Source organism: Capricornis sumatraensis, chromosome 2 (assembly GCF_032405125.1).
Source record: "Capricornis sumatraensis isolate serow.1 chromosome 2, serow.2, whole genome shotgun sequence".
Taxonomy (NCBI): domain Eukaryota; kingdom Metazoa; phylum Chordata; class Mammalia; order Artiodactyla; family Bovidae; genus Capricornis; species Capricornis sumatraensis.
In genome coordinates, this window is record NC_091070.1 from 152,853,287 (window position 1) to 152,860,726 (window position 7,440).

The 7,440-nt window shown below is 41.3% G+C and overlaps 1 pseudogene; it reads right to left on the bottom strand.

Moving 5' to 3' along the window:
* Positions 1–1,059: 1,059 nt before the first annotated feature.
* On the bottom strand, positions 1,060–2,620 carry LOC138074602 (glutamyl-tRNA(Gln) amidotransferase subunit A, mitochondrial pseudogene; annotated as a pseudogene).
* Between the last annotated feature and the right edge of the window lie 4,820 nt (positions 2,621–7,440).

Sequence of the window (7,440 nt, forward strand, 5' to 3'; positions counted from 1 at the left end):
GATCTGGAATGGAGTCAAGGTTGGAGACATAAATATGTCAATTATGAGTTTATACATGAAACTTAAAATTTTTGGACTAGATGAAGTTATCCAAGCAGATTGTAGGTAGAGAACTGGGCTATGGGAATCTCCAACATTTCAAAGTTGTGCAGCGGAGGAAGAAGAACCAGCAAGAGACTGAGAAGGAATAACCTGTGAGGTAAGAAGGTGATGTCATAGTAATCAAGGGGAGAAAGTTTTACAGTTGAACAAGAGTGGTTAACTATAGCAAATGCTTCCCAAAAGTTAAGTAGTGAGGACACAGATGACACAGAGGTGACAATGAATTGGCAACATGGCAATCATTAGTCTCTAGCAAGAATAGTTTCAGAGGTATAGTGAGACAGAAAGACTGAAGTGTATGAAGAGCAAAATATGTACAAGTGGGACAAGTCTTAAGGTTTTGTTTCTTTGGTTGGTTGGTTGGTTGGTTGGTTTAGTTTTTGTTTTTGGAGGGGAAGATTAAAGAAACAGGATGGTAGCTATAGTTGGTCAAATAGAGCAAGGGAAGTTTTTGGTTGTTGTATTGGCTGGTAAGTGTTTCTATTTTTTGTGGAAATGATCTAGTTAAAAAAAATTTGATGTTCAAAAAAAGAAAATACCTACAGGAGTGAATAATCAAGTCTAAAATGACTGTTAACATATCTGTTAACAGTGATAATGTCATTATAGAGGAGGATGAAGGAATGGCCCCAAACCATAAGGAGAGGGGATGGACCTTTGAAAGGAACCAAGATTCCCATCCTTTTAATAGGAGGGAAAGATAGAAGATTTAATTCAGAAACAACGGTTTGTGTTTGGGTGGGAGAGTAAGATGGCTCTGACCTGATTATGTCAGTTTCCTTTCTTTCTTTTTTTGTTTGCTGACAGATTATTTATAATTAACTGTATCACAAGAATTTAAAAAAATGACTCCAGGGAATGATTATGTCGACAATAAGCCAAATTTCAAGAACACCTGACTTCTCTAGAATATAAATACCTTTAAAAGTCATTATAATGTGCACAATATAGTTATCACTATTTTAGAGAAACAGAAGCTAACTTTTCATTTTCAAAGACTGATGAGCAATCATCCATTAGTTCTTGAAGTTGAATAACAGGAAACTGGACTTGTTTTTCAAACCATTTGGCAACTGTAAGAAGCTGCTGGTCACAAAATGCAATAAACTGTAGTCCTATTGGCAACCCTTGGCTTGAGAGGGCCATAGGGACACTCACAGCTGGCAATCCTGCTGTATTTACAGCCTGTGTAAAGATGTCTTGGGCGCTGCGTGTCCTGTTGTCTTCCTCGATGAATTCTGTGTACGGCACTGCCTCACTCAAGGTCGTGGGAGTTAGCAGCACATCCACTCCACAGTTAAAAACATTCACAAAATCATTAGCAATGAGGCGTCTCACTTTCTGTGCTTTGACAAAAGAAGTCTTATAATGTTCTTTTAATAAGAAAAAGTTTCCTGAGAGGATTCTCCCTCTCACCACATCATTGAACCCTTCTTGACTGGTTGCAGCATACAGGGCTTCAGTAGACACATCATTGTCACTTCTGTGACCATATTCTAGCCCATCAAATCTTGCCATATTTGATGCCTCTTCCAATGTACACAATACAATTGAGTAACTGGTATGGGGCAGGGAGATTTCAATTACTTTGGCCCACTCAGACTCAAAGAGATTAGCAGCTTTGGACCAAAGAGATTGTACTTCACTTGACAATTCTGGTGTAAGATATTCCTTTGGAATTCCTATACATAGTTTGCTCACATCTGTCAAACTGGGAAGTATAAATGGTTTAACAGGATCTTGAATTTGTGGTAGAATCTTCGGGATCATGCCCAGCTAGTATACCCAGCACAGTGGCTGCATCATCCACACATCTGGTTAATATTCCTGGCACATCCATTGAATTCACCAGGGGAATGAGACCATGACGAGAAACTAGGCCATAGCTTGGTTTTAAACCAACAACCCCGCAGTGGGCAGCTGGATTTCTGGTTGATCCTCCTGTATCTGAGCCTAAAGCCGCAAAGCCCGTGAATGCTGACACGGCCGCCACACTTCCTCCTGAGCTTCCTCCGGTTATAAGCCAATTTGAATCCTCATTCTCACTGTGAGAGTTCTGCTTCCTCTTTTCTCTATATTGTTTTGAATAACTCCACGGGTTTTTAACTGGTCCAAATATGCCATCTGTGCTTCCAGATCCCATAGCAAACTCATCTAAGTTTGTTTTTCCCATTAGTAGAGCTCCCTGATCCAACAACTTCTGAACTACTATGGCATTATAAGGTGGTACATAACCTTTCAGCATGTTTGATGCACAGGTTGTCTCAATGCCGGATGTACTAAAGTTATCTTTTACTGCCAGAGGAATTCCATCTAAATCCCCCAGTGAGTGACCTTCCTTATGTCTTTTCTCTGATTCTTCAGCTTGCTTTAAGGCCACTTCTTCTGATACAGTAGTGTACGCATTTAGAAACTTAGTTGTCTTGATAAGGAAGAGACATCTTTGACAGAGCTCAGTTGGCGTGACTTGGTCTTGTTTCAGTGCCACAGAAACTTCTCGGAGTGTCCGGCCCAACATGGTCCTCGTGCTCCGTCTGCCACCACAGGGACCAAGTGATGAGGAGGAAAAACGTCGATTTTCTTAATAAAATATGAGATGAGGTCTTCATCAAGAAGGGGATATTAGAGGTTAGAAGAGTGAGAAAGTCAGAGGTATCTTCTGAGAGTGAGAAGGTGAACTGTGGAAAGATGATGATACTGCCAGTAGGGTTTCATATTTGTGTCATAAGTTTAAAGTGAGTTCAGACAGAATAGTTCAGTTCAGTTCAGTCACTCAGTCATGTCCGACTCTTTGCGACCCCATGGACTGCCACACGCCAGGCCTCCCTGTCACCAACTCCCGCAGTCCATCCAAACCCATGTCCATTGAGTCGGTAATGCCATCCAACTATATCACCCTCTGTAGTCCCCTTCTCCTCCTGCCCTCAATCTTTCCCAACAACAGGGTCTTTTCAAATGAATCAGCTCTTTGCATCAGGTGGCCAAAGTATTAGAGTTTCAGCTTCAACATCAGTCCTTCCAATGAACACCCAGGACTGATCTTTAGGATGGACTGGTTGGATCTCTTGCAGTCCAGGGACTCTCAAGAGTCTTCTCCAACACCACAGTTCAAAAGCATCAATTCTTCGGCGCTCAGCTTTCTTTATAGTCCAACTCTCACATCCATACATGACTACTGGAAAAACCATAGCCTTGACTAGGTGGACCTTTGTTGATAAAGTAATGTCTCTGCTTTTGAATATGCTCTCTAGGTTGGTCATAACTTTCCTTCCAAAGACTAAGAGTCTTTTAATTTCATGGCTGTAATCACCATCTGCAGTGATTTTGGAGCCCAGAAAAATAAAGTCTGACACTGTTTCCCCATCTATTTGCCATGAAGTGATGGGACCAGATGCCATGATCTTAGTTTTCTGAATGTTGAGCTTTAAGCCAACTTTTTCACTCTCCTTTCTCACTTTCATCAAGAGGCTCTTTTGTTCTTCTTTGCTTTCTGCCGTAAGGGTGTTGTTATCTGCATATCTGAGGTTATTGCTATATCTCCCAGCAATCTTGATTCCAGCTGGTGCTTCCTCCAGCCCAGCGTTTCTCATGATGTACTCTGCATAGTAGTTAAATAAGCAGGGTGACAATATACAGCTTTGATGTACTCCTTTTCCTATTTGGAACCATTCTGTTGTTCCATGTCCAGTTGTAACTGTTGCTTCCTGACCTATTGCTTCCTCACCTGTTCTCAAGGGGCAGGTAAGGTGGTCTGGTATTCCCATCTCTTTCAGAATTTTCCACAGTTTATTGTGATCCACACAGTCAAATGTTTTGGCATAGTCAATAAAGCAGAAATAGTTGTTTTTCTGGAACTTTCTAGCTTTTTCGATGATCTAGCGGATGTTGGCAATTTGATCTCTGATTCCTCTGCCTTTTCTAAAACCAGCTTGAACATCTAAAAGTTCATGGTTCATATACTGTTGAAGCCTGGCTTGGAGAATTTTGAGCATTACTTTACTACAGCATAGCATTATGTTTATTTTCTCAAGTAAGACTCCCTTGGTGGCTCAGACGGTAAAGCATCTGTCTACAATGCGGGAGACCCAGGTTCAATCCCTGGGTTGGGAAGATCCCCTGGAGAAGGAAATGGCATTCCACTCCAAGACTATTGCCTGGAAAATCCCATGGACAGAGGAGCCTGGTAGGCTACAGCCCATGGGTTCGCAAAGAGTTGGACACAACTGAGCGACTTCACTTTCACTTTCTCAAGTAAACTTCAGTCAGGAGAATGCAAATGTGGAAAGGTATAGTTGGATTTAAGTAAGGATGAGTATCACACAGAAAGGAGCAAGGTGTTTATGAGGAAATGATTGTAATGCTGCACAACAAAGTCTTTGGGAGGTGAAAGGGAAAGGTTTTAGGAAGATATTAGATTGTGATAAATAGACTGAATGGGCCAATCAGTCAATAGATAGATGAGAAGTACTGGGAACAAAGAACTGGAACTCTCTCTGTAGTGTAAGGGTTGGTATAATGGAGGTATAAGGTTGAGTTAGAAAGACAGAGATGGTAGGTGGTCTGTGGAATGGTGAAAACTTGGATTTCAGATATAAGAGCATTCAAGAAGGTAATTAAATTTTCTGGAGGAAAAGTTGTGTTTTGGTGTTAAAAGATTCTAAACCCATGCTCAGGCTTGGTTATTTTGTCTAATCCAATTTCTCCCCCAATCTCATTACCTCCACCATAGTTTGGCCCCAGGGAGGGAACACAGCCCCACCTATCAACAGAAAATTGGCTTGAAAGATTTACTGAGCATGGCCCTGCCCATCAGAACAAGATCCAGTTTCACCTCAGTCAGTCTCTCCCATTAGAAAGCACCATAAGCCTCTTATCCAAACAGAATGATCTCTGTTCATTTCCAAGGCAAACTATTCAATATCACAGTAATCCAAGTCTATGCCCTGACCAGTAATACTGAAGAAGCTGAAGTTGAATGGTTCTATGAAGACCTACAAGACCTTTTAGAACTAACACCCAAAGTCCTTTCCGTCATAGAGGACTGTAATGCAAAAGTAGGAAGTCACAAAATACCTGGAGTAACAGGCAAATTTGGCCTTGGAGTACAGAATGAAGCAGGATAAAGGCTAGTAGAGTTTTGCCAAGAGAACTCACTGGTCACAGCAAACACCCTCTTCCAACAACACAAGAGAAAACTCTACACATGGACATCACCAGATGGTCAATACCAAATTCAGATTGATTATATTCTTTGCAGCCCAAGATGGAGAAGCTCTATGCAGTCAGCAAAATCAAAACCGGGAGCCAACTGTGGCTCAGATCATGAACTCCTTATTTTGAAATTCAGACTTAAATTGAAGAAAGTAGGGAAAACCACTAGATCATTCAGGGATGACCTAAATCAAATCCCTACAATTATACAGTGGAAGTGACAAATAGATTCAAGGGATTAGATCTGATAGACAGAGTGACTGAAGAACTATGGACGGAGGTTCATGGCATTGTACAGGAGACATGGATCAAGACCATCCCCAAGAAAAAGAAATGAAAAAGGCAAAATGGCTGTCTGAGGAGGCATTACAAATAGCTGTGAAAAGAAGAGAAGCTAAAGGCAAAGGAGAAAAGGAAAGATATAAGCATCTGAATGCAGAGTTCCAAAGAATAGCAAGGAGAGATAAGAAAGCCTTCCTCAGTGATCAATGCAAAGAAATAGAGGAAAACAATAAAATGGGAAAGACTAGAGATCTCCTCAAGAAAATCAGAGATACCAAGGGAACATTTCATGTAAGGATTGGCCTGATAAAGAAAAGAACTGGTATGGACCTAACAGAAGCAGAAGATATTAAGAAGAGGTGGCAAGAATACACAGAAGAATTGTACAAAAAAGATCTTCATGACCCAGATAATGACGATGATGTGGTCACTCACCTACAGTCAGACATCCTGGAATGTGAAGTCTAGTGGGCCTTAGGAAGCATCACTATGAACAAAGCTAGTGGAGGTGATGGAATTACATTTGCGCTCTTTCAAACCCTAAAAGATGAGGCTGTGAAAGTGCTGCAGTCAGTATGTCAGCAAATTTGTAAAACTCAGCAGTGGCCACAGGACTGGAAAAGTTGTTTCCATTCCAATCCCAAAGAAAGGCAATGCCAAAGAATGCTCAAACTACCGCAAAACTGCACTCATCTCACATGCTAGCAAAGTAACATTCAAAATTCTCCAAGCAGAGCTTCAACAGTACGTGAACTGTGAATTTCCAGATGTCAAGCTGGATGTAGAAAAGGCAGAGGAACCAGAGATCAAATTGCCAACATCCATTGGATCACCGAAAAAACAAAAGAGTTCCAGAAAAAAAATCTACTTCTGCTTTATTGACTATGCCAAAGCCTTGACTGTGTGGATCACAGCAAACTGTGGAAAATTCTGAAAGAGATGGGAATACCAGACCACCCTACCTGCCTCCTGAGAAATCTGTATGCTGGTCAAGAAGCAACAGTTAGAATGGACATGGAACAACAGACTATTTCCAAATTGGGAAAAGACTATGTCCAGGCTGTATATTGTCACCCTGCTTATTTAACTACTATGCAGAGTACATCATGAGAAACGCTGGGCTGGAGGAAGCAACAGCTGGAATCAAGATTGCTGGGAGAAATATCAATAACCTCAGATATGCAGATGACACCACCCTTATGGCAGAAAGCAAAGAAGAACAAAAGAGCCTCTTGATGAAAGTGAAAGAGGAGAGTGAAAAAGTTAGCTTAAAACTCAACATTCAGAAAACTAAGATCATGGCATCTGGTCCCATCACTTCATGGCAAATAGAATGGGAAACAAAGGAAACAGTGACTGACCAGTTTTGGGGGCTCCAAAATCACTGTAGATGGTGACTGCAGCCATGAAATTGAAAGACGCTTGCTCTTTGGAAGAAAAGCTATGGCCAATCTAGACAGCATATTAAGTAGAGACATTACTTTGTCAACAAAGGTCTGTCTTGGCAAAGCTATGGTTTTTCCAGTAGTCATGTATAGATGTGAGAGTTGGACCATAAAGAAAGCTGAGTGCCAAAGAATTGATCCTTTTGAACTGTGGTGTTGGAGAAGACTCTTGAGAGTCCCTGGGACTGCAAGGAGATCCAACCAGTCCATTCTAAAGGAAATCAGTCCTGAATAATCATTAGAAAGACTGATGCTGAAGCTGAAACTCTAATACTTTGGCCACCTGATGCAAAGAACTGACTCATTGGAAAAGACCTTGATGCTGGGAAAGATTGAAGGCAGGAGGAGAAGGGGATGACAGAGGATGGGATGGTTGAATGACATTACCAACACAATGGAC